The following is a 27,710-nucleotide window of genomic DNA, read 5'->3' on the forward strand; positions in this document are numbered from 1 at the left end:
GCTACAGGGACACTGCTACATCGATGTTCATAGCAGCACAATTCACAATAGCAAGACTGTGGAACCAACCTAGATGCCCTTCAATAGACGAATGGATAAAAAAAATGTGGCATTTATACACAATGGAGTATTACTCTGCATTAAAAAATGACAAAATCATAGAATTTGCAGGGAAATGGATGGCATTAGAGCAGATTATGCTAAGTGAAGCTAGCCAATCCCTAAAAAACAAATGCCAAATGTCTTCTTTGATATAAGGAGAGTAACTAAGAACAGAGTAGGGTCGAAGAGCATGAGAAGAAGATTAACATTAAACAGGGATGAGAGGTGGGAGGGAAAGGGAGAGAGAAGGGAAATTGCATGGAAATGGAAGGAGACCCTCAGGGTTATACAAAAGTACATACAAGAGGAAGTGAGGGGAAAGGGAAAAATAATACAAGGGGGACAAATGAATGACAGTAGAGGGGGCAGAGAGAGAAGAGGGGAGGGGAGGGGAGGGGAGGGGGTATAGTAGAGGATAGGAAAGGCAGCAGAATACAACAGACACTAGTATGGCAATATGTAAATCAATGGATGTGTAACTGATGTGATTCTGCAATCTGTATATGGGGTAAAAATGGGAGCTCATAACCCACTTGAATCAAAGTGTGAAATATGATATATCAAGAACTATGTAATGTTTTGAACAACCAACAATAAAAAATTAAAAAAAAATAAAGGTATAAAAATAAAAAAATAAAATAAAATAAAATAAAAGCGGGTGTAGGAAATCAAGTCCTGGCTCCATCACTTATTAGCTGTGTGACTTTAGATATTCATCCAGCCTCTCTGAACTTCGTTTTCCCTATCTATCAAATGAGAATGATAACCATTTTTTAATGTTTTAAGATAATGAATGTAAAGCCCATAGGCTATTAAGAATTCACTGAATATTAAGGGGAAGATAGATTATAATTTCTATTACATGACAGGAAAAAAACTATTGGTGAAAGTTTCTATCCCTGGATACTCTCCTGTAGAAAGCAACAGTGCTGTTATGAACAATCTTAGATGAAAATTTAAAATTGGCTACTGTTAGAATTTGAGCTGCTAGTTAAACTTGGGTACTAGCAGATCAGCAGAGAGGAAAAAAGACAAGAGACCCTGGGAGGTTCCCATTTGTGGGGAACAATGGAGTGCAGATGTCAGCTTTGTTTGCAGGGCTGAGTGATGGCCAGACATGTAGGCAGGGAGAATCGCCTCTATCAGATACAGGTTTTTATTGTTGTTTTTTTTTAGTTAGAAGTCATTTAGATACTTATAATCCTTGTAGAATAATGGAAATGGAAAACAAAAAACAAAAAACTCTAGATATCTGGCCCAGATCCCTCAGATTAAAAAAAGTGAGAATTAGAGTTATATGGTATTAACCCATGTGGTGCACATAGCTAGATAGCGAGTGTGGAGGTTAGTACCCAGTCTCTCTGTATCAAATCAATTATTTTTCTCTTGAATCATCCTGACTTCCTCTAACAAGTTTAAAATCTGAACCCAGAAATACGTTTTATCCCAGGAGCTCATGGAGCTCCACTGAAATCCTGAAAAATGTTTGTTTATTTATTTGTTTTAAAGGACAACTAACAATTATCAGGCACCCATATATATATTAAGATGATATTAAGAGTTTTAATTCCCCAACCAATGAAGAAAGGGAGCTACCACTGTCAGCTCCACACTGAAGAGGAAGCTGAAACTTAGCTTACTGAGGGTCACTCTGGGTGTCTGAGAGGCAGGATGCTTTTAGTTCAAGTCTGTTTGATTCTACAGAAATCTACTCATTTAAATGCCAAACCTATTTTCCCAAGGATGTGGTTTCAAATATAATGGTTTCTTTGCTAAAAAAAAAAAAAAAAGGCATTGTGTGTAAATATTAATAGTGGTTTCCAAGCAGGCAGAAACAATCTTTGGAAACACAGATGTTTTTAAAGAAAAATCAAAACCTACTGCTCAGATTTAAGTTAATTCTAACGAGATACTAAAAAAAACTTTCAAGTTAGTCCTTGATACTCTTTTTTAAACAATATTAAGACGGATTTCATTTATGAGGGCTTCATGCAGATCTTGTTAGTTACATAAAATAGAAATAAAATGGAATATTTAATTATATCATCTTTCATGCTATGTCTATAAAATTTTCCACAGCTTATTTTTAGAATATTTTTGTGCTTTTAACATACATGCTCATTGTCAAAAATTTAGGGAACTAAAAGAATAAAATAAAATCTGCCCATATTTTTACCACCTAGTAATACTACTTTAATATCTTGGCGTGTTTTAATTGGTTGCCTATTTTTTAGAGAAGTTTTAGGTTTACAGAAAACTTAGTGGAAATTGTACTGTTCTGATATACTCTCCCTCATACTCCCTCCCTCCACACAGTTTCTTGTATTGTCAACAGTATTAGTTCTGCACATTTGTTACAACCCATGAGTCAATACTGATAGGCTATGAAAAACTACAGATCATGGCTTATAAGAGGTTCATTCTATGTTTTGACAAGTGCATAATGACATATACCCACCATTATATTATCACACAGGTTAGTGTTTTCAATATTTAAAACATCAATTGATTTTCATCGGGCAATATATTAATTGTCCTTTTGTCTAAAAATTGTGGATATTCAATTGTAAAAGTAATACATGTTTATAATAATCGTGCTTGCACATTATAACCGATCAATGTAATCATCTTAAAAACTACACTTTTTAAAAAGAATGCACTTATTTTATGAATTCCATTAGTTGTGTAACAGGAAATAATCATGGGACATTTGGGGCACAGAAGGGTTTGCATCCCCTCTGTGGTTTTCATGTGAATCAATGATTAGGACAAATAAGAAAGGTGACGATGGTCCTTTGAGTTCACTGAAACACCCCTCACAAGACTTGCCCCAGGCCCTGGGGAAACCAGTAGGTTGAAGCATCCTCACCTTGGGGTTCCCTTCACTCAGAAATCAAGCGCAGCCTTCGCCCCACGTGAACTACAGGCAGAAGTGGGGCTAGGAGTGGGGACCGTTGCCCAGGAGACGAGGCGGCTTCTCCCTCTTCAGGCGGACCCAGGAGTTCGCTATGGGTGGGAGTAGGAGAGGAACCCGGCTGGGGGTGGGGTGGGGCAGTCTGTGAGCTGCAGTGGGGGGTAGATGGGAGGCTGGAAGAGAGTTGCGCTGGGTAGGGGGTGTTGTGACTGGAGAAACAGGGATGGGGCTGAGGCGTGAGGAAGAGGAATGGGGCGTGGTAGGGGGGTAATTTTTTGGATGGGGTGAAGTGAGAGTGGGGAGGACTCCGGGGTTGAGCTGGATCTAAGGATGGAGTAGAGTGGAGGAACTGTGCAGAGGGCAAGGCCTCGGGGTGGTTGCAAGTGAAAAGCCGCGCCACTGGGCAAGGCCAGGGGGTAGGGCTGGGCCCGAGGTGGGGGGGGGGGGCGGTGTGAGCCGATCAGGGGCGTGGCCTGAGGTGAATCGGCGGGGCGTGCCAGGGCCGGGGGCGTGGCCGGAGGGAGCTGGGCCGGGGGGCGTGGTTTTAGGGAGCCGGGGGTTGCCGGCGGGTGGAGGCTCTGCTCCGCGCTTTTTCCCGCGGCTGTCCCAGAGCCGCCAGCCCCGAGGCCGCGCCGGAGAGAACCCGGCGAGCTCGGGGCTCTGCTGGCCTGGAGCAGTCCCTGGGGCGCAGGGACGTCTTGGATACGTTGGCTTTGAAGGCTCCGTCAAGTGGAGATAGCGCGAGGTGAGGCTGCACCGGGGGCGCTCGGGTCTGCCCGGCGGCCGTGGGGCGCGGGCTGTTAGCTGGGCACGCGGGGAGTAATTGACGGCCTCAGGGACTTGAGGGTATACTGCTCTCAACTCCTCCTCCCGATTCGTGGGCCCTGCCTCGGCTGCTCAGCTTTTGGGCCGCTGTTTGTGCTCCCTGCCGGGTAGTAGTTACTTGGCGCCCTCCGGCTTTTCCAGCAGCATTGCCTCGGGTCAGAGCGTGCGTGTGGTGTTCTTGCAAGAGGCGGTTTCCTGCTGGACCCGTCCAGGGATTACCCTGAAACTCTACCCCGCGCTCCCTGCTCACTGGCCCGGGTCTGAGGGGGTTGCGTCGGGAGAACGGACAAAGGTTGAGTAAACCCTTGGCTGCTTAGTGACTCCTTTAACGCTCTGCTCACTTCAGCAGCACGACCTGTGCTTCCAGAGGACCGGTAGGGGATGCGGTTGGAGAACTTGGCTTAGAAAGCAAGTTTTCCCCCCAGTTCCCTACTGGGGCTTATTCCAGGAGAAAGACTTTGGGACTTGATGTCTGTCCTTACTTGACTGAAAGGGAGTGAGCTGGCAGAGTTGGATTGGCACCATTTCTGTTCAGGAGGTGGAAGAATTATTAGTCCCAGGAAGGTAGAAGCCGGCGCTGCTGCCAGCATCAGGGGGAACTCAGGTGACCTGTGTTGGCGGGCCACCCATCTGACTGAGCAGTTACAGGATCAGAGCAAATTTCCCTCCCTCCAATTGAAAAAAAAAAATCAAAGCAAGTCTGGGTTATTTGCTTCCCAGCGTTGGATAATTATATTGACAAATAGAATAATTGTTTGATATTTATTTAGCATTTGTAACCATGGTTTCCCAAGTCTGCACCTCAACTCATTTTCTGTTGCCTAGTGTTTTCTTCCCTATTAACTCCTCCAGATCGCCCAGTTCATTGCCCTCTTTTATTCTTACTAACAGGCAGGGAAATTTCATCCTATTTTAATTTTTTTGTTTTTTGTTTCCACTCTATTTTCTTTCCCACCTTTCTTAACAAACGCCCAGTTTCTCTTTTAGTCTCCCCTCCCCCCACTTTTAAACTTCCTCACAGCATTGTTCTCTGGTTAATTATGCACCCCTCCATGTGCTGCAGAACCTTGTTCTCTGCCCCTTCCTCATCCTCAGGCTCTTTATGTGGCTGTTTCTTCTTATCCAATATTTTAATTTGCATCTACCTTCTAAGGCCCCCTAATTTGCCATTCTTCACCTCTCTCCCAGTCCTAAGGTTCATTATATCCTCCTTTATTTTTGCTCCTTTGCTTGTTTGGGTGTCCCATCCTGTCCCCCCTACCTCCTCCTTCTACAGGCACTTTCTTCCCATTTACCTGCTTTTTCCTGGCAAGTGCTTTCTCCAGCACTCTCCCTGCTGCCCTTGTAAGCACATCTGGTCTCTGGTCCTTCTGTTGTGCTTTTTCACAGTCCCTTAGCATCCCTAGGTTCCTTTTCCTCCTTTCCATTTAGCACTCCATTACCTTGCATACATCTGTATTTCAGAATGTCTGGGAGGAGACATTCTGAGGAGGAGGGGGCAGCTGCATTTCCTCAGGAGTGATCTGGATCTCAGGATCTTCTCATTTGCCACTGTTTCTTTTCTTTCTTTCTTTTTTTTAACTGAAGCAGAATAGCACATATAGTTCTTGAATGATGTTAATACTGACATTAATATGATTATTAGGTAGCGTTTATTAAACACTTGCTGTGTGCTAAATACTGTTCTGAGGGTTTACATGTAATTAATACTCATTTAAAATCCTCTTTACATCCCTGTAATGTAGAATCTACATTGTCCCTATTTTACCAATGAGAAAAGGGAACTCAGAGAAGTAACAGGCTAGGTTTCTCATCACTATGCAGTGGTGGAAACCCTCCTCTTCTCACTAGGCACAGAGCTTCCATGCCATAGGACTGGCCTCTCAAACTCAGGCATGCTTGGAGTTTAGTTTTAGAAATGAGGTCATTATTTGACATATTTTATTTAGTCTGCAATGTACACTTGTTGAGGACACAAACTCTTATAGGACCATGCTGGAGAAAATTTGGAATGCCTGGTGTTCTCTAGAATGCCTGAGGATAGTACCTGGGCTGTCAGTTCACCTGTGCCTTCTGCCTGCTTTCCCTCAGCCAGGAAGAAAAAAATGTCATAAAAAAGACCATTGCCAATCATCTCCTGTGTGGTGAAAGTTCACTTTCACTTTAGCTGGATGGACTTTGGGGTCCCTGAGAACTGTGATTTTATAAGACTTGTTTATTTCTGTTTCATTGTGCAATCTTGAAGCCTTGATCAAACATTTCCTTGTTAGTTTTCACCCTCCTAAGAGTTGGAGGCAAGTATTTCTACATTTACAGATACCGAGATAGACTGTTGTTGAAGTTATACACTTTGGTAGCTGGAAAGAACTTTACATTCCACAGATGAAGAATCTGTGGCCCAGAGAAATAAAATGACATATCCAAGGGGAAGCAGCAGAGAAGTAGAGCTGCCCATGGGGCTCTATAGCTTGGTGGGTTGATCTCTCTGCTGTTGAAAGTGACAAACTGTCTTTCCCTTCCTTTTCCTTCACACTTTTTTCCATGTGAAAGCTAAATATTTTTAAATGTTTGCTTTTGAGACATGTAATGGCATAATTAGGATCATAATATCACAGAAATATAAATTTAGATGTTTTAGAAAGAACTATTATTTCTAAAATGTGAGGAAAGAACACTAAAGGTACTTGGCTTTCTAGAGGCACACTTTATAAGTACATGGAATATGAAAATCAGTAACTGTGATGTTTGTGTTTTCCCCTTTGCTGAGAGAAATGCATTAGTACAAAGCAGGTACACAGTTTTCTTCTCTGTATTGCAAATCAAACAGCAATGAGAGAGAAAGCAAGTCAAGGGCAAGAGTAGCTGCTGTTCTTGTGTTGCCACCTCCCTGCCCCACACTCTTCTCTGTGTTCCTACCTGTGCCCTCTGTGTAATTTTCCCGCACCCTCAGGGAGATACAAGAGTCCTGTTTACTTATGATGCCCAACTCCTTCCAAAACAACTTTTCTGGACAGAATTAAACCCTGCTGCTCTAAGGTGTGCATTGTGTGTAATGGCTGCACTATTCTCTTAGACTTCTAGAGTGTAGCAGGTGGCCATGGACCCCTTGGGAGAAGAGAGGAAACTTTTTTTTTTTAAAGAGAGAGAGAATTTTTTAATATTTATTTTTTAGTTTTCAGCGGACACAGCATCTTTATTTATATGTGGTGCTGAGGATCGAACCCAGCGCCACGCGCATGCCAGGCGAGCGCGCTACCGCTTGAGCCACATCTCCAGCCTGGAAACTTTTTTTTTTTAAAGATTTTTTTTTTTTTCTAAAGATGGACACAATATCTTTATTTATTTTTATGTGGTGCTGAGGATCGGACCCAGTGCCTCACATGTGCGAGGCAAGCGCTCTACTGCTGAGCTATAATCCCAGCCCCTGGAGGAAACTTTTGAGCACATTGTTGTCCGTGTTTTGTGTCCAGATGAGGATTGTGTGGTGCCCAAAGCTCCATCATCAGAGCTGAAGCTGAGACTTGAACTGAGGATTGCCTGGCTTAGGAGATCCATGTGCATCCTTCTATAGCCTGTGACTCCCTGAGACAGAAAAGCTATTACAAAGCTTTTTACACCTTTTACCAGGTAGATGGTTCCTACTTGCTGAGCTGAAGAAGAAAAAGCACCGAATTGGGCAGCAAGGCCTATGAGCTTGAAGGCTCAGAAGAGTTCTGGGTCCAGTTTTGGCTCTTTCCTGGGTGTAAACGGTGCTGTCTGCCTCTCTGAACCCGGGAAATTGTGGCAAGAAGAGAATGGTGCTGCTTTTTCCATGTGGTTCTGGCAATGTGTTGTGGTTGGGATGGCAACATAGGTAGTCTTATAGTCTTCACATTCCAATGTCCAAGATGACAGACTGTCTCTTGTCTAACCAGGACTACAAAGGATCTGATTTCCTGGTCAGAAACACTCCCACCCTTTTCCTTGAAACAGGCCCTTCACTGTCTTTGTGAAATATCTAAGAGAGCTTAGATGTTCTAATTTCATGGACCATGTACCTGTCTCAAAATTTCTCCCACTTGATCCTTAACTTCTTCTCAGGATTTAGCCACAGGGTTAAGGAATTCCACTTGTCTAATCCAGGAGAGGGGAAGGGCCAGCCTGTTCCCTCAACCCAAATTAACACTTTGGCAGAGTATGTTTTTTAAAATTGGCAAACTGTCCCTAGAAAAAAATAGAACATAGGCCTCAAATGGCCAAACTGGAACATTTTTGGTAGGAAAGCAACCTGAGGGGTCTCTAGGACCTTCCTCAGGCCAATTAGTTACCCTGTCCTCTTAACACTGCCCCCCTTAGTCACATCTGCCCCCAGCACCCCTACTGTAGACTTCAGCAAACTGGGAAAGGGGAATCATTGCTGAAGCATGTGCAAGGGGAAGGGCGAATAAGCTTTTACTGTCTGACAGCCAGATGGAAGCCCTGCGATGAGATGTGTTCCTGGTATTGCAGGTCAGACCTTCGGTCAGTCTCTGTTTTTTTTTTTTTTTTTTTTTAAGAAAAAATACTGTGTAATAGGTACAGTGAGCAGTCTATTGTATTTGAGTGTTAAAATTATAACAGTGTCCTTAAACAAGACACCATGTATGATATAGATGGAGATAACAGGTCTTAAGTCTTGAACAACTTATGCTTGTTCTTCTGAACATATTCTACGGGTATGTTTGGACTCTGTGGTTCTAATGCTTCAGAAATGGGCTCCATTTCCATCCTTCCCAGGGAAGGCAAGGGAGAGACCGCTTTCCTGTGATGTTTAAGCTTCTTTCTAATTCATCACTAATTGACTAATTGGGGAATTATGTGGATTTATGGCTATTGTGATCACAGGTGTGATAATACTTTCAGTGCTGGTTTGGAGGAACAAATGTATACCTAACACTTACTAGATACTGAAGATGGAAAATTAATCAGAATTAATTTCATAGAGGTTCCCCTTCTTATCTGGTGGGAGAGGTGAATATGCAAAAACCTAGCAGTGGGTGAGGTGTTTTGTTTATATGGAGGGTGTTGGGGAGCACAGGAGAGCTCTGAGATCCAGAAAAGCTTCCTGGAGGACAGAGCAGGCAGGGAAGCCACTGACAAAGGCGGGCATTCCAGCCTCCCAGGGACAGTATAAACAGAGGTGGGGAGGTGGACTTTAGCTTGGTATCACCAGAGGCCTTCAAACAGCTTCTTGTGGCTACAGCCCCCAGCTTGTCAATGTGTCTGATCCTGTGCATCAAGAATGCTTGGGAACTTGTTAGAAAAGTAAATTCTAAGGCTGTACTGAATTAGAAACTCTGGGGGTGTCTCCCAGCTCTCTGTAGTTTAATGAGCCTCCCAGGTGATTTTCATGCATACTGATGTCTGAGCACTACTGTTCTAGAGCAGGTGCTTTCAGGAGGTAACCTGGAAATAGCAACTCTTTTTTTTTTTTTCTAATTATTTTACAGTGCTGTGGATGGAAGCCAGGATTTTGAGTATTCTGGGCAAGTGTTCTACCACTGAGCCACATTCCCAGCTCCTGAACTGCTACTTTTTAATTGCTACGTGAATACCTTTGCAGAGAACTGCAAAGGCTGTGCCTGTGACTGTGCTCCTTCCTGATTGTGTGATGGATAGTTTCCCTCAAGTCAACAGTCATCCACATTTGTGTACTTCTTTCCCCAGTGTATGTCCTAACAGTTTATTTTGTCCACCCTGCTTAATGCCACTGTATAATCTCTTTCTGGAACACCTGAAGCTACCATGATTTGGTTTAGTAGTTGTATGGCAATCTGCTTGTCTCTGTTGCTGTATCAGCTGTGTGACCTTGTGAAGGTCTTAACCTTTCTGTGCCTTAGTTATCATATCTGAAAAACATAGACAGTATCTATCTTATTCCCTTCTCCCTGCTATAATAGAATGTCTTAGCCTGGGTAATTATCAAGAAGAGAAACTTAGTTCTGCAGGCTTAGAAGCCCAAGCTTAAGCCATAAATATTTGATGTCTGGTGAGGGTCTTCTTGCTGCATCCTCAAATAGCAGGAGGGGTGAAAAGGGCAAAAAGGGACCAACACTGTGTCCTCTCATGGCAGAAAAGATGGAAGGACCAGATAGCTTTCTGAAGCCTCTTTTGTAAGAGCATTAATCCCATTCATCAGGGTGGAGCCGTCATGACCTAATCACTTACAATATGTGAATTTTGGAGGGACACATACATTCAGCCATTGTAATACCGGATCTCTCGGCTGAGGGTTTCAGAAGCTTAGCTGCACGTTGGCATTACCTAGTCAGGGGTAGCTGGAGGAATCTTTAAAAAATTGAGGTCTATTCCATGCCAACCCCCAAAACAAACAAACAAATAAACAAAATACCCTGTGATTGGTTTTGGGCATGACCTAGACTTTGGGATGTTTGACAGCTTCCAGGTGGAATCAAGTTTGGGAACCACTGTCATAGGCTGTTGTGAGGACTGAATGGGTCTATATAAAGTTCTTAGAAGAACATCCCTGGCACATAGGAAGTGCTGAGGACAGGCCTGCTGACAGAGGTTGTGGTGGTTTTGTGATTAGAAGCAATGGAGGTGCCATTTCCTTTGAGAATAAACCATGTTGATGCACGTCAGTTTGCAGATCTATAGTGGTGTCTTGCCTTGTTCTGAGAGTTGGAAAGTAAAATGGTTCCAGTGCTGTGGGGATCTCTACATCCAATCCTCTGAGCATTCTCTAGGAGCAAGGATTCAGAAGATGGTGCTATGAGTGGAGAACAAGGGCCTAAGATCGTGAAGTACCAGTGCTTTACAAAGTGCATAGAAATGTTCAAGTCAATCAGGTGCCCTAGGATTTGGTACCTTTTCTAAACCATCATTTGTAACCAAGTTCTCAAATTATTTCCAGATTTGGCCTCTCTTTGGCAACTGATCTGTCTTCTAGGATCTAAATGTCATTGTGTTATAAATTATGTATTTCTAAACATTATTTGAAGGAATGTATAATCTTATTGCATATATTATCCTGCCATACATATTCATTCCACCTTCATTCATTGTTTTATTCATTCAGCAAATGTTGATGAGCACCTGCTTTGCGCCAAACACTAAGCTAGCAATTTTATTCCTTTTCTGTGTCGAATTTCTCTCTGTCAGCATGGATAAAGTATTTCTGTTTTTTTTTTCCCCCCTGCTGGTGATCAAACCTAGGGCCTCATGAATGCTAAGCAAGCACTGTATCACTGAGCTGCAGCCCCAGCCCTTTCTTTTGGTTTCTATTTATAAGGGCAGCCTTCTCTATACCTGTTTTTTATGGTGACAAAATTACTTAACTTTTATTTATTTATTTATTTATTTATTTTTTTAAAATTTTTTATTGTTGGTTGTTCAAAACATTACATAGTTCTTGATATATCATATTTCACACTTTAATTCAAGTGGGTTATGAACTCCCATTTTTACCCCATATACAGATTGCAGAATCACATCAGTTACACATCCATTGATTTACATATTGCCATACTAGTGTCTGTTGTGTTCTGCTGCCTTTCCTATCCTCTACTATCCCCCCTCCCCTCCACTCCCCTCCCCTCTTCTCTTCTCTCTCTACCCCCTCTACTGTCATTCATTTGTCCCCCTTGTATTATTTTTCCCTTTCCCCTCACTACCTCTTGTATGTACTTTTGTATAACCCTGAGGGTCTCCTTCCATTTCCATGCAATTTCCCTTCTCTCTCCCTTTCCCTCCCACCTCTTATCCCTGTTTAATGTTAATCTTCTTCTCATGCTCTTCGACCCTACTCTGTTCTTAGTTACTCTCCTTATATCAAAGAAGACATTTGGCATTTGTTTTTTAGGGATTGGCTAGCTTCATTTAGCATAATCTGCTCTAATGCCATCCATTTCCCTGAAAATTCTATGATTTTGTCATTTTTTAATGCAGAGTAATACTCCATTGTGTATAAATGCCACATTTTTTTTATCCATTCGTCTATTGAAGGGCATCTAGGTTGGTTCCACAGTCTTGCTATTGTGAATTGTGCTGCTATGAACATCGATGTAGCAGTGTCCCTGAAGCATAACTTTTAATAATAGAACATCTGAAGGACATTTTTTCATGTTAAGTTCATGGGACTTCTTTGAACCTGCTGAGATTAATTAAATCAAACCCCGTGCTACAATTATCCTAAGATATCCTGACAAGTTATTAATATGGAGTTTACGCAAGGCTATAAGATTTGAGTAAGTGACCCAAAGCAGAGGAAGCCTTTGACTCGGCTTGAGTGCTGCTGCTTTCTAATTTATTTTGGTGCATAATCAATGTTCTGGTACTGTGGTCACATTAATTACATAATTGAGAAATATGTGAATTCATATCGAGTTTATGATTTGTTCTCTATCTGTGGAAAATTTAGATTATGTCTTTGGTTTTGTTTTGTGGTGGTGCAAGCCTATAATTAGCAGATGTTTACTGTTAGACTGGCCCTAGTACATTTAAATGTATATTGCAAATGGAAAGAATTGATTCACTGTATGTGTTCTGCTGCCCAATTACTAAGCAAAAATCCACTGCTAGAGAAACTTTTGTATAGCCAGCACACAGGCCGCTCGGTATTATGGTAAAGACTAACTTCCATTGTGTGGTCTTAGCCATTATCACTTGCTTTACCCAGGGACTGAATAGGGTTTAGAAATACAGGCCTTCAAAGGAATGGCCCTTGCTTAAATGTTCCAGGGATCCTTCTGAAATAACATCCCTCTAACCCTCATTTGAAACAAAAAACAAAGGGATATATTAATATCTGCAGGTTTAGTTTTATCCAAAAGGAATATATATTTCAATGAGAAAAATTAAGTTTTTGATTAAAAAAAAAAAAGAAATTGGAGGTTAACAAGTAATGTAAAATGTGCACAAAATAAATAAGGTATTTTAAAAAGTAGGGTCATTTTAAGATCTGCCAGTCCCACATTCTATGTTTTTTCTACCTTTGACTTTTCTAAAATAAATCTGAAATCCCTAGAGCAGACTGCTCAGCTCATCTTACTGAAGAGGCTTCTTGTTTTACCAAGTTGAGTTCAATCTGGCCTTAGAGCATCTGTCCACATGTCCTCCGGCTGCTCTGCCAGAACTGTGGGTTCCTACTGCTTCCTAGAAAAAGAAGGGACTCTTCCCTCTGTGAAATCTGGCTCCCCATTCTCTGCCCAGGCCTGTTGGGGGTGTGTTGGCATGTGATGGAGCCAGAATGATGTGCTCTGCTGATCTGGGGTGGGGTGGAATGAGGTGTATAGGTTGACTGTCAGAGTCCTGGCCCCACTGTCTGAATTAAACAGGGGAATCCTGAAAGAGGAAAATGGAAGCTTCTTTTGAACATTTTATTTTTTCACAGCATGGCAAGGTGTAAGAAGGAAGACTGTTTCTAAACTTGTAAAATCAGTCTGATAATTGGGTTATACTGGTACAGCCATGCATCGCTTAATGACCAGGATTCTGAGAACTCTATCGCAAAGTGATTTTTTTTGCATTAATGTGAATATCAGAGTGTAGCCTAGACGGCTACAGTGTCACTAGGTGATGTGATATTATGAAGCCACCATCCAATAATGCAGTTGTTGACTGAAATGTGACTGTGTGGCACAGGAGGCATTGGCAGCAGCTCACAGGTTTTGCATTTATGGTGTTTTTTTGTTGCATCATTTTCTCTCCTATTTGATTGAATCTTGTGTTCTTTATTTATCTCAGCCCTAGGAGCAATAGGCCATACCATATATACAGTATGTGCCATATAGCCCATGTGTGTAGTAGGCTACACCACTTACATTTGTGTAAGGACTCTCTGATGTTCCTACAGTGAGAAAACTGCCTGTTGATGTGCTTCTTAGAACACATCTCCGTCATTTAGTGACACATGACAGTATTTCCCTCTGTTGACCTCACTGACCATCATTGATAATAAACTGTTTTGCTGAATGTTAAGCCATCTGAAGGCAGAGACCTTCTCCACGCTCAGCTCTTGAAATTCTGAGGAACACAGCAGAATGTTTTTGTTTCTTGTCACCGCCCTCCAGCCCTAGTCAGCCCTAGTCACCTTGGCTCCTGATGCTATGTTGCGGGGCAGGGGAAGGTGCTGCCATTGAGTACATTCTCCCAAGGTTCATTCTCAACAGTAACTGGGGCTGTGCTAACCTCTGCCCTCCCCTTACTTCACCTTCTCTCATTGAACCTCTGCTGAATGAGAGAAGGTGGAAGGAAACTGCTTCTAGACTTTTCCTTCCAGGATAGAAGCTTCTGTTTTCAGAGAAGTTCGGTTTAGAATAAGGTACTTGTAGCTCAGTCAGTCCCTGCTCTCTTCTCCTATCTAACTGCTTTGCTGGTGGAACAGCTGTGTTCTTAGGGCTCCCCTCAAAATTGGGGAAAATACTCAGGGCAAAGAGCATTCTGGGCACTTCCTTCTGAGGTGATCTCTGATGAGGAAGCAAGAACTTCCTGCTTTTTCTAATCCTTATTTGTAATCTGACCTTTTCATACAAATAGCTTACTCTTAATGAGGTTTGACCCAGGAGCTTTTAGACAGTACATAAAAACATGACTAATTTAGCATTACAAGGTCATATCTTCAATTTACCACATTGTAGGCTTCAAATGCTCAGAGGTAGACAGGTCAAACTTTATTTTAGTCAGCTTTCTGTCACTATAACAAAATACCTGAGATAAACAATTTATAAGGGAGAAAAGACGTGTGTGTGTGTGTGTGTGTGTGTGTGTGTTTCCTGTTAGATTCAGATGTTTCAGTCCATGTTTGACTAGCTCCTGGCTTTGAGGCCTTTGCTGAGGTAGTATATCATAGTGGAGAGCATGTGGTAGAGCAAAGCTTCTCACTTCATAGCAGCTAGAAGCAAAAAGAGAAAGGGCTAGGATTTTAGTGTCTCCTTTGGAGAACATGCCCCTAAGGACCTACTTTGTTCCTCTAGGTCCAACTTCCTATGGGTTCCACCACCTTCCAGTAGTACCACAGACTGGTATTACATGTGAACCTTTTGGGGACACTTACCCAGACCAGAGCACCTCACCAGCATCACTGCCTATGAATGTTTGATTCAGAGCATAGTTTCTTATATTTCCATAGTAGCACATCTGAATGAAGTTGATCATTTTGACTTCTTGGGAGGTTCTTTTTAAGCCTGCTGAGATTAATTAAATCAAGCCCCATGCAGCAGTTATTCTGAAGCAAAGCAGCTTATTAAATTTCAGTGCATGCTGGACCACTGATTTGAGTCATTCAAGTAGATGATTACATTTTTTGTTGATATCCTGCAATAGGAGTTTAATATCCGTTTTTAATTTTTATGGGTGGACACTAATAGTGTCTTTCAGTTTTTCTTCTGTTCTGGGGCTAGGAATCTCAGGGAAGGAGAAGCTGCCTATGTAAGTAGGACAGAACAGCTTTCTAGGCTTTCCTAGAAAGTGGTCCCTGTAGAAGTCACACCTTCCACTCCACACAGTGCGTCTCTCTTGTCCTCAGGTTGGAGCTTTTGAAGAACACTCTGTGTCGGTGGGAACTCTTCTTCTGAGATGAGGATAGTGGGTATTTGTGTAGATCAGTATGGGATAAAAAGGTCATTGTCAATGGAAACTGGTTCAGCAGAAGGGTTTCTGGGTCCCCGTCACCCTGAACTGGGACAGACCATTCTCTCTGGGTGATTTCTCAGGTTAACCTAAAAGTCCTGGGACACACTTCAGTCATTATTGAAAAAGATTAAATAAATAAACAAACCAAAAGCAAGTCTCAAATGAATGCTGTTGGTATTACCACACTTTCTGAACAGAAGAGTGTCCTTGCATGTGACTTCTTTGGCGAGGGGATAGAACTCAGGACCTTGCACATACTACATAAGTGTTCTACCAGTAAGTTTTACCCCAGCATCCCATGTAATTATTTTAAAGAGAACTGGATCATCCAGTAGCCAGTTATCACACATACGTGAGTATCCTCTTCCTTGTGTAAACTCATCACTGCAGGATTCAGAAAGGATTAGCGTGGGACACATTTCTCTGGGAATTTGAGTTGTAAAAATGCTTCCCATTGAGAGGATACTGCCGCTGTTGCCTCAAAAGAGTGAGAAGCTCTGAAGTTGCTCCTAAATGCTGATTGGATTTGGACAGTCTTACATTCCCGTGGAAATGACCCTTGCCATCAGAATGTAAAGGCACTTGGAAAGCACTACCCATCATCTGTGTCATGTTTTCAGCACTGCTGTTTTTGCAAGAGGCAAAGCAAGATGGTGAAGTAGTGACCCTCATTCCAGAACCTGCAGGGCAGATCTGACACACTTGCTGCTTCCATGTAGAAGGTGGAGTGAGAATCTGTGCTGAGAATTATAAATATGAAGTGTCCCCAGAAGAGCTTTTGATATGTGATATCCAGTGTAGCAATGTCCAGAGGTGAAATGATTAGATTATGAGCACTGTAACCTTATCGGTGGATTAATCCACTTGATGGATTAATAATTCGAAATGGACTACTGGATGATTAGCTGTTGAGAGGTGGGCTGACTGCCTTTAGTAGGACACTGGGGGAAGTGATGTTGGCCTATTGGAAGTGACATTGGTCCCTTCTCTTTCTGTCTGCCAGCTGCCACGAGCTGAGCAGCTTTCCTCAACCACACCCTTGTGCCTCACCTCATGCCCAAGCAACAGAGCTAGACTGAACCATTTCCTCCTGTAAGTTGTTCTCATTAGGTGTTTTTGTTCGCACTGACGAAAAGCTGACTAACACAACTGTGTAATCTATGCTGGAATTCAGACTGACTTCCACATTCATCCTTTGTTTTCTTATTAAACCTGTATATTTCACTGTTTATCCAGTGGTGGGTAGTCAAGAAAAAGGTCTCTGTAACATAAATTTGAATCTCTAGATTAAAACCACACTTTGATTCTGGTGATGGGTTGTGTGAAAGCCAAAATTGGTGCATTGATTGTTTCCACTAGACAGAACATTGTAGTAAAAGTCAGCATCTGACACAGAAGAGACAGGAATTGGCAGAAGAAAAAAGTAGGGATTCGAAAATTTGCCCAATATATAATTATACTAGTGAAGAGCTCACATTCTTATTTGTAAAAATTTAGTTCCTCTCAAAATTTTCAGATACTAAACTAGTCTTGAATATCTGGAATAAACCCAAATGGAATGAACCCCACTTGGTCATGTATATAATTATTTTTATATATCATTATGTTCTATTAAGCATTTTTGCGCCAATATTCATGAATGGTATTGATCTTTAGTTTCTTTTTTGTATTATTATTATTTAAAAATTTTTTTTTAGTTTTTGATAGACCTTTATTTGTTTATATGCAGTGCTGAGAATCGAATTCAGTGCCTCACACATGCCAGTCAAGTGCACTACCACTGAGCTCTAGCCCCAGCTCCTCTTTTTTGTATTTTAATGCTTATTTTGGTATCAGGATAATATCAGCTTTATAAAAACAAATTAGGAAGTGTTCACTCTTCTTCCATTTCCTAGAAGAGAGTATGGAATTGGGGTTAATTTTTCTTTAAACATTTCATAGAATTCTCCAGTGAACTATTAGGTCCTGGATATTTCTTTCTTGCTAGTTCTGAAATTCCAAATTCTATTTCCTTAATAGTTAAAAGCTATTGAAATGATCTATTTCACATTGTGTGAGTTGTGGTAGTTTCTGTTTTTTGAGAAAGTGGCCCATTTTGTTAAAGATGTCAATTTCATGTCTGTAGAACAGTATTATTATCATTTTGATGTCTGCAAGGTCTATAGTCATAGCCCATTTCATTCTTGATACTGTTATATCTTTTTTCTTTATTCATCTTACTAGAAGTTTGTCAATTTTATTCGTCTTTTCAAGGAATAGTTCTTTGTTTATTGATTTCCTCCTTTGCTTTCTGTTTTCATTTTATTTTACATCTATTCTTTAATTATTTCTTCCATCTGCTTACCTTCAGTTTGTTTTGCTCTCGGTTCAGTAAATAGGAGCTTAGATTATTGGTTTGAGACATTTCTTTTTTTATCTATGCATTTTAGCTATACATTTCCCTCACTGTTTTACCTATGTCCCCCATATTTTGATACCAGAATGCTTCATTTTCTTTCAACTAAATATATCTTTGAAAACTTCCCTGAAGACTTCCTCTTTGACTTGTGGATTATTTGGAAGTGCATTGTTTAGTTTCTAAGTGGTGCTTTTCCTGTTATTTCTGTGTTATTGATTTCTAGTTTGATTTCATAATGATTGGAGAATACATCCTATGATTTCATTTCTTTTAATTTTTTGAGGTTTGTTTGATGGCTGAGGGTATTGTCTGTCTTTATTTGTTCTGTGGGCACTGGAATGTATATTTTCCTATTGTAGAGTGAAGTGTTCTATAACTGTCTTACCTTGTTGGTTTTTGGTATTAATCCTGTAATGTGTTATATATAGTAACATTGGTAGTAGTGTTTGTTTTTTGCTTTTTGTCAGGAGAGAGGTGTAAAGATCAGCAGAGAATTTGATATCATATTGCCTAGCAGAAATAAGGAGGCTAGATGTCTACATTGACAATTTAGGGCTAATTTGATAATTAGCCAAGGAGGGAAAACAGTTTATTTTCTCTTGAAAATTTAGGTACCAAAGAGGACCATTTTTTCATATCTTGTAGAATTAGCAAGACTGAAGAGCTGGGGGTAGTGGTGAATGCCTGTAATCCCATTTACTCAGAAGGCTGAGGCAGGAGGATTGCAAGTTCCAGGCTAGTCTCTGTAATTTAGTGAAAATGTGTCTCAAAATACAAATTTTAAGAAGGGCTGGGGTTGTAGCTCAGTGATAAGTGCCTTGGGTTCAGTCCCCAGCACTGAGGGAAAAAAAAAAAGACTTAAGAAAATGAAGAAAGGGGCGGGAATGTAGCTCAAGCGGTAGCGAGGTCGCCTGGCATGCGTGCGGCTCGGGTTCGATCCTCAGCACCACATACAAACAAAGATGTTGGGTTCGATCCTCAGCACTACATACAAACAAAGATGTTGTGTCCGCTGAAAACTAAAAAAAAAAAAAAAAGAAAATGAAGAAAGACTTATCTCTAAATCAGATCAGATAGCTAAAAAATTCCAACTAGCCTTGTTGGAAAATGGTACATTTCAAAGTTTCTCTATATTGTTTCTTGTTGAGAATATTTATAAGTTAACTGCCTTAATGTTAAGTATTTATTCCATCATTTGTCTAATTAGGCCCAGAACAGAGAAATGAATTCTTGATATACAGGCTAGATTATTCATCTGTTCCAAACAATTGGTTAAGTATTTGCTCTATTCTAAACATGGTGCCAGTCCCTGAGGATTTAAAAGTAGAACAGGGACATAGATCTTTGTATCTCTTTCTTCTTCTGCAGAAGAAATACTTAGAAATCCCAATGATGGCTAGAAAACATGAGTAAATGTAATTTTGAAGATTATCTCTGTTTCAGATACTGAGCTTGAATTAGAAAAGTAATATTAAAAACACTTGATGGAATAACTACTCCATATTTTAATTTATGGTTCCCTAGTCAAAGAAATAGAGGCCTCCATGTACACTGGAAAAATGTACTTACCTCTGTCTTTGAAATGACACAAAATTATAAGGTCTGTCTACCTAAGTCGCGTTGAACTTAAATACAACAGATCCAGTATCAAGACTGTGGTTACTCCATGTCGTTTTGTAAATGCTCTGTTGGTTTAACCTGTTTTACCAGGTACAACTTCAGAAGGGCAGCCAAGAGCTTGGTCTGTAACTATAACATGCAAAAAATTATAAAATACAGCTAGATACATAAATCATGGTATTTGTGTTCTTTTTTCCCATGACATTATACTTTCCTTTTAATATCTGCTTTTCAGATCATAAAACAATGTTATTTTTCCCAGAAAACCAGGTCTTTAGATAAATGGGGCCAGCCAAGTCCAAGGACAGGTTAGATACACTGGGTCTGGCATGAGTCCTAGAAATGACTCGCAGTTGATCTTCTTCCTCTTACCTAGGGGCTGTTTCATTAAATTTACTTTGTTTTCTGTGAAAGTGAAGCCTGGTTGTTCTCTAAAGAAGCTCCATATATCTAAATGAAATAGTTGATTGGTAAGCTATTGTTAATAGCTAACAAGTCCATCTTATTAATGAACTTTCTCCTTTCTTCCTAATTAGATGAAAGGAAGTTGATAATTTTACTATCTAGCTTCTTTATTACTTCTTAGTAAAAGTACAGTACATGTGAACATTGCTTTACTTCTCGGATTCACTATTAGTTTTAATTGTTTTCTTAAGAAATTCTTAATAAATACATGGAAGAAAGTAATAAGATACTTCCATAAGAATTCAGGCATTTCTCAGTAGTCTGGCTGATATGGTTTGCCGTAGGTAAATCATATGACTTCTTTGAACCTTGTTTTTTTGTCTCTGTGAAATGAATCTGGCTGTTTTGTATGGTTGTTTTCATATTTCCTGCTAGTCTGAGCTCCTATAGATTGACAGCCCTAACTTCTTGTCTATTTCCAGCTGGTGCAGCCTAGTTGTTGCAAATACTTATTCCTCTTGGGGCTATGCAGGTAACAGAGGAATCATCCAGTTTGGATAGAGACTTTTGCTCCATAGATTCCACCCAAGGGTCTATGGGCAATGTTGCCTATTATCAAACATTCCAGTTTTCCAAGAGAATCTAGATTTTTTGAAGTTTTTCTTGAAATCTCTATTCTTAGATATTAGAGATATATAGGCCAAAGAAGGTGTGGATACTATATTGTCTGTCTGGACTAATATAACAAAATGTCATAGAGATTGAGTTACCTGGACTATACAAATGTATTTCTCACAGCTCTGGTGACTGAGAAGGCCAAGATTGAGGCACTGGCTTCAGTGTTTGGTGAATTCCCACTTCCAGGTTCATAGATTGCCATCCTCACTTGGTGGAGGGGCAAGGGGTCTCTTTTGGGCCTTTTTTGTAAGGGCACTAATCCCTTTCATAAGGGTTCAGCTTCTAAAACCTTTTCACCTTCTAAAGGCCCCACATCCTGATAATATCACCTTGGGGGAGAGTATTTCAACATGAATTTGAGGGTGGAACGAGAAGGGCAAACTTAGATAATAGCAGGTATTATCAAATTTAACCTAAAAACCAAAGCTTGCTGCCTTCTGAGCATGCTCTTGAAAAATGTGTATTGACTTAATAGTAATTTATGAGCACGTTATGATGTGGCTGCCAGAAACAGACATCCTTTAGATAATTCTGAGGAACATGCACCTCTCAGTTCTGACTGTCAAGAGATTTTTTTTGTTTTGACCACACTTTCATGACATCACTTAACCACTTTAACTATACAGTTCATACATTCACATTTTTGTGCAGCCAATCCCAATCTACAAAACTGTTTTTAGCTTGCAGAACTGACTCTGTACCCATTAAACAACTTCATACTTGCCCCTTGTCCCAACTACCAATGTCACCAACACATTTTTATCATTTTTTACATTGTAGCCATCTTAGTGTATGTGAATTAGTATCTCATTTGATTTTGATTTGCATTTCCCTGATGCATCTTTTAATTTGCTTTGCTTCTTTGAGTATATGACTATTCAAGTCCTTTACTTTTTTTTTTTTTTTGTACCAGGTATCAAACCCAGGAATTTTTAACCACTTAGCCAGATTAAATCTCCAGCCAATTTTATTTTTTATTTAGATACAGGTTCTCCATAAATTGCTAGGGCCTTGCTAAGTTGCCAAGGCTGACTTTGAACTTGCAATCCTCCTGCCTCAGCCTCCGGGTTGCTAGGATTATAAGAGTGTGCCACTGCACCTAGCCTTTTGTCCATTTTTAAGTTGGGTTGTTTGCCATTTTGTTATTGGGTTATATATTCAGGATATATTCTTTATATATTCTGAATATATTCTGGATATTAGTCTTATATCAGATATATGATTTTTATGTAACTCTTCCATTCTATAGTTTTTTTTTAACTTAGAGACAGTGTTCTTTGCATCAAAGTTTTAAATTTCTGTGAAATACAATTAAACTATTTTTTGTTTTGTCATTGTGCTGTGTGTTATCTAAGAAAACATTGCCTAATCCAAGGTCATGAAGTTTAGTTTGTACATTTTGTCCAAATCTTAAAGTTTTAGCTTTTACATTTAGATGTTGTCCTGTTTTGAGTTAAATTTGTATGTGGTGTGAGGGAAGGATCAGTCTATATTCGTGGAATATAGAATTCTATTTTTGGACCCTCAGTTCTATTTTCATCAATTGGTGTGTCTGCCCTTATGCCAGTACCACACTGTCTTCATTACTAGTTTTATAGTAAGCATTGACATTGTAAAATGTAACTCTTTTAAATTTATTCTTCTTTTTCAAGATTGTTTTGACTCTTCTGGGTCCCTTGGATTTTCATATGAATTATAGAATCTGTTTGCCAATGTATGCAAAGTAGTCAGCTGGTATTTTGATAGGATTACATTAAGTCTGTAGATTGATTGGAAGCACATTGCCATTTTCACAATAGGAAGTCTCTTCATTCATGAACTTATTAATATCTTATTTATTTCAATGATTTATAATGTTCAGAGTACAAGTTCTATACTTCATTTATTCTATTGCTACATTTTTTATTTTTGAAAATTGGTTATTTTTTGAATTTCCTTTTGGGATTGTTCATTACAAGTTTATAGAAATTTTTATAAAAATTACACATTTATCTTACTGCCTTCTTAAACTCATTTATTAGTTTATAGTTTTTTAGTGTTACCCTTAGTATATTTTCTACTTAAGATCATGTCATGTACAAATAGAGATTATCTTATTTATTCTTTTCCAATCTAGATGGATTTATTTCACTTGCAGAATTTTCCTGGATAAAATCTTCAGAATTAGGGCTGGGGATGTGGCTCAAGTGGTAGCGCACTCGCCTGGCACGCGTGCGGCCCGGGTTCGATCCTCAGCACCACATACAAACAAAGATGTTGTGTCCGCCAAATACTAAAAAATAAATATTAAAATTCTCTCTTTCTCTCCCTCTCTCTTAAAAAAAAAAAAAAATCTTCAGAATTATGTTGAATGAAAGTGGTGCCAACAGGCATCCCTGTCTTTTTTGATGTTGTTGTTCTTGGGGGGAAGTATCCAGTATCCAGTCTTTCACTGTTAATTATGTTAACTGTGGGGTTTTGTAGATGGTTTTATCAGCTTGAGGAAGATCCTTTCTATCCTCACTTACTGAGTGTTTTCATCTTGAAGGGAAGTTTAACTTTTCAAGAAAACATTTTTATGTTTATTGAAATAATCATTTTTTTTTTCTTTATTGATAATGGTGTATTCCATTAAAAGCGTTTTGGAGGTTAAACCAACCTTGCATTTCTGTGTAAATCTCACTTGGATCATGGTGTTTAACCATTTTATGTGTTACTGGATTTGACTTGTTAGTATTGTCTTTAAGACTTTTATGTCTATGTTCATAGGAGTCAGTGGTCTATACTATTCTATTCTTGTGTTATCCTTTTCTGGTTTTGTTATGAGGGCATGCTGGTTTTATGGGATGAGTTTGGTAGAGTTTCCTCCTGTTTTCTGGAAGATTTTGTGAAGAATTAATATTGTTTCTCTTTGTTTGTAATTCCTGAAAGGACCAAAAAAAAAAAAGGCCGCATAGCTAGCCTTTCTCTTCAGCCACCTTGAACATTTCATCATTGACAGCCATCTAGCTGGCACGCACTTCCTCTGTGGAGCTCTCTGTCCTGCGTGCAGAGCTGTTTCTGAACTCTGTAGTTAAGGCAGAATTCTCCTTAGCTCCCTTAACCTGTGTCCTAGGTGGTTACACTGTGGTATTTTCTGCATGCTCCCTTGTTTTCCTCCACAGATGGTGAACTTCTTGAGGGTAGTGACTGTGTTCTGCACTTCAGTTGAGTGTTCTGAAGTGTCCAGCACAGTGCGTCAAAAAAGATGGGGGAATCTTTTATCCAACTACGTATATTTGAAGGCTCTTTTCAAGATTTCCTAGTATGTGTGAGTTTCTTTAAATCAGGTAAATTTTGGTAAGTTTCTTCATATGAACATATGTCTGTATGTGCGTTTGTGTAGATATGTGTATAAATATACATACATAATGTCTATGTACATACTCACATGACTGTATATTATTTCAGGCATAAATCCAAGTTTAGTTATGAGAGAATTGGGCAGGAGGTATTATTCTTGGGTTCCAGTCCTGGTCCTCAAATGGAGATGAAGTCTTGCTTTCAGTTTATTTTCTCATCTATAACATAGAAATTGCTTTGAGGACTAGAATAGATTATTTAGATTATTTAGTCCAATATTTTATACTAGTAAGCTATAAATAATGATTAACAGTTGATGGTGTGAGTTTCTATTCAAGGAATCTGACTGATATTTATTTATTTAGTATTAACTGTGTTCTAATATGAATTTGAAATAATAGATGATTTCTTCAATAAAATCAGATTTTGTTGAATGGCTAATTGGGCTGATAACTTTCCTCATTAAATTTCTTGGCAAAGGAGTACTTTTTTCCTTTTCAATTCTTTGGAATATTTTTGGAGGTTTTCGTTATAGGCTGTCATTTTTCCTTGGCCATGAAGTGTCGTGAGCTCTTGAAGAAGTGCTTAAAAGCGTGTGCTCTAGTGTCAGGCACTCTGGACTCAAGTCTGAAGGCTCACTGCTGTGTGCTGTCTGCCCCACCTCCTTATCTGTCACAGGGAGAGTCGAGTCCCTGCTTCCAAGGGGTCTTCTGAGGATCCAGAGAAACACAGTAACAGGCACTTAGCACAGCACCTGGTATTTAGCAAGTACTGTATGTTAGTCAGTTGTGTTCTTCGTACTCATTATTTTAGCACTTTATACATATTTGGAGCACACACAGTGTTTGAATGAAAAGCTTTGTTGAAAATATTAAGCTACTTACAGAAAACTTTTTTTCTCTTTTCCTATAATAAGAATTTTCCTGCATTGGGAAGAAGGCCTGGCTAGGTTAGATGAAACTCATATCCAGAGTCTGAGCATCAGGAAAGATGCTTTCCCACCAGCCTCAGTTTATAGATGGATGAACAAGCCTGCCCTAAGACTTTGTGTCTTTGTATTCATCCTACTTTAATTTTTAAAGTTTATCATTTCTAGTAATTTTGTTCTGCCAATATTAAAAATATTTAGCTGTTCAGATTGTATCAGTGTTAGAGAAACTCAGCAGGTTGCTCTGCTTCATTAATCGGGCCAGTTAAAGCTGGCCCATTAAATCCAATGAAACCAAGGGCAGCTCCTGCATGGACACTGTGGCATTGGTGCCTGCCGTGGAGAGTGGCACTCAGGGGCACCATTATTTTTATTGTTCCATTGGGGTTCAGAGTAAAGATATCTACTCCCATATACATTCCTTATTCATGTAATGCACCAAAAAAAGAGAAACATCGCCACATACTTGAGTACCTTCACAGTAGTAAATTCCTCTGGCATGCTTGGGGTATTTTGTCAAGGGGCTGCATTTTTCAATATAAAATCATACCAATTGAATATACATTTTTCAAATTCAAGTCAAGTATCATAAACACAAAACATGTTCAGAGTAGATATAACTCTTCCCTACTTTGCTCTGGAAAACTGTCATCCTCCCCAACCAAGATCCTATGGCAGAATTAGAAACATTTGACAAGGGCATCATTACACCTTGAACTTTGTACACACAAAAAAACCTGGGATTGTGGCTCAGTGGTAGAGCGCTTGCCTCACATGTGGGAGGCACTGGGTTCAATTCTAACCACCACATATAAATAAATGAGTAAAATAAAGGTCTATCAACAACTAAAAAAAAAAAAAAATTAAAAACAAACTAACTTTGTTTAAACTTTGTCCAAATGTTTGAACTTAGATTCTAAGTAGAAAGTTCTCAAACAAGTACAAGTCAAAACTTTCATTACTTTGTATTGTTCTTCTTTTTCTTATTTGGGGGGTATTGGGGATTGAACTCAGGGGCACTTGACCACTGAGTCACATCCCCAGCCCTATTTTGTATTTTATTTAGAGGCAGGGTCTCACTGAGTTGCTTAGTGCCTTACCATTGCTGATACTGGCTTTGAACTCACGATCCTCCTGCCTCAGCCTGCCGAGCTGCTGGGATTACAGGCATGCACCACTAGGCTGGCCATAATGTTCTTAATAGTGACTAATAGTGACCTTTCCTGTTGCAAGAGACAGTGAGGTGAGCTGGATTCCTGTCTGTACTGGGGTTCAAAGTTTGGAGGCATTCATTCTAATCCTGATTTTGCTTTGTATGATTTAAAAAAATAATCATGGCAGATTCCTCAGACATGGTGCCACCATGTTTTTTTCACATATTGTTTCTCTTCTGTACACTACACGTTGATTGGATCAGATATTATTACTTCCTCTGAAACTGAAGCTCGGAGAGGTTAGGTAACATGTTTAAAGTCATCCAGCAAAGTCAGCTTCCTTCAAAAGATTGTTGCAAGAAGTAACTCAGAATAATAATAAATATAGTAACTATATTTTTCTCTAATCACGATGTATGTTTACTACTGTGTTTGATTTTGGATAAATAGATGTTTACTGAGAATGACGTATTTTGAAAAGTTAGTATTATAATCCTTTGGATACTGAAATTCCACATAGAAAGTTCTCTGAAATTTCTCTATATAGAAATTTCTGGTTTTACCTTAATGGAGCTCAAACTCCATTAAGTAGATATGGGAAATGGGGGAAAAGCATACAGAGCCAACCAAACCACAAAGATTATCTTTCTATTCTTTTGGTTGTTGTTGCCAGTTTTGGATTTTCTAGAGTGTATATTTAACTTGTTGATTTTTTTCCCTCTCTGGTGTGTAATTGTTGTTATATATTAACTTAATGCCAGGCAACAGCACAAACTTACAAATCACACTGGTGGGTTTTCGTATTCTGTGTAGGACAAAGTTCAAAGCTCTGATAATTTCATGGTCTGAGCGCTCCTGCCAAGTGACTGGATCTGAAATAAAATTATACCTACAATGGTGTGACCACTCTAGTGGCATTTTGAAGACTTGAAAAGGTAGGATGGGTTCAGGTGGTTTTTAAATAAAATGAGTCTTTGGTTATCTTAATGGAAATCAGAGTTTAAGGGAAAATTCATTGTTTGGTTATTGTTCTGAGTTTAAGGCCAAGTGGTAGAGTCTACAGCAAGTGACCATGGCCTTGCAGAATCTGAGTAAATGTTTCCGTCATTCCTTGGGAAATAGCTAATGCCATTCAGAACTGAGGCTGGGAATCAGTCTTTTGGAAAGTGCCACATGTAACATTTTGTTTTGTTTCTCCAGGGGACCTGCTTTGTAATTATATTTATTGCCAGTTAGGCTTTTCTCCCCTTTGTGTAGTTTAATATAAGCTTTTTCTAATGATGAAGATTGAAGTACACTCTGTGATATGTGTTTGTGGTACTCAGAAATGCTAGTTTGTATTATAGACCAGGCAGCAACTGCTATATTCTTGCCCAGCGCATGTGACAGGCACTCAGTAAAGTTTATTGCTTGCTTTAAGAAGGATTTTCTTCACTAGGCATTTTATTTATTAGCAAAGTACTGCTGTGAGCATAGGTGCCTATAATTTAAATTTTCCTGATTCAAGGATGTAATTTATTCTAAAGCTATCTGGAGATCCATTCAGTAAAAAGTAAGCCTTTGCAGAGAACTTAACAGATTGAAATTTGAAAGGTCCAAATTAAGGTATGACTTTTATATTACCTCTGGAAATAATTGCTCCCTTAACTTAAAATCCATTAATAGCCTTCTATAATTTTTTGACATCATGATTATTGGTAAGTCTTTTAATATGGTCTCATTTCAGAAACCTGAACAAATCATTGGTTTTAACAT

At 39.6% G+C, this 27,710-nt stretch overlaps 1 protein-coding gene across 2 annotated transcripts in view; it reads left to right on the forward strand.

Moving 5' to 3' along the window:
* The first annotated feature begins 3,627 nt into the window (after window positions 1-3,627).
* Spata13 (spermatogenesis associated 13) overlaps window positions 3,628-27,710 on the forward strand; it is a 151,468-nt gene continuing 127,385 nt past the window's right edge. For both annotated transcript variants that reach the window (XM_071611318.1, XM_071611319.1), the window contains exon 1: window positions 3,628-3,761. The gene's annotated coding sequence lies outside the window, so the exon portion shown is untranslated. The remainder of the gene's footprint in view (window positions 3,762-27,710) is intronic.

This window comes from Marmota flaviventris, chromosome 4 (assembly GCF_047511675.1).
Source record: "Marmota flaviventris isolate mMarFla1 chromosome 4, mMarFla1.hap1, whole genome shotgun sequence".
Taxonomy (NCBI): Eukaryota; Metazoa; Chordata; class Mammalia; order Rodentia; family Sciuridae; genus Marmota; species Marmota flaviventris.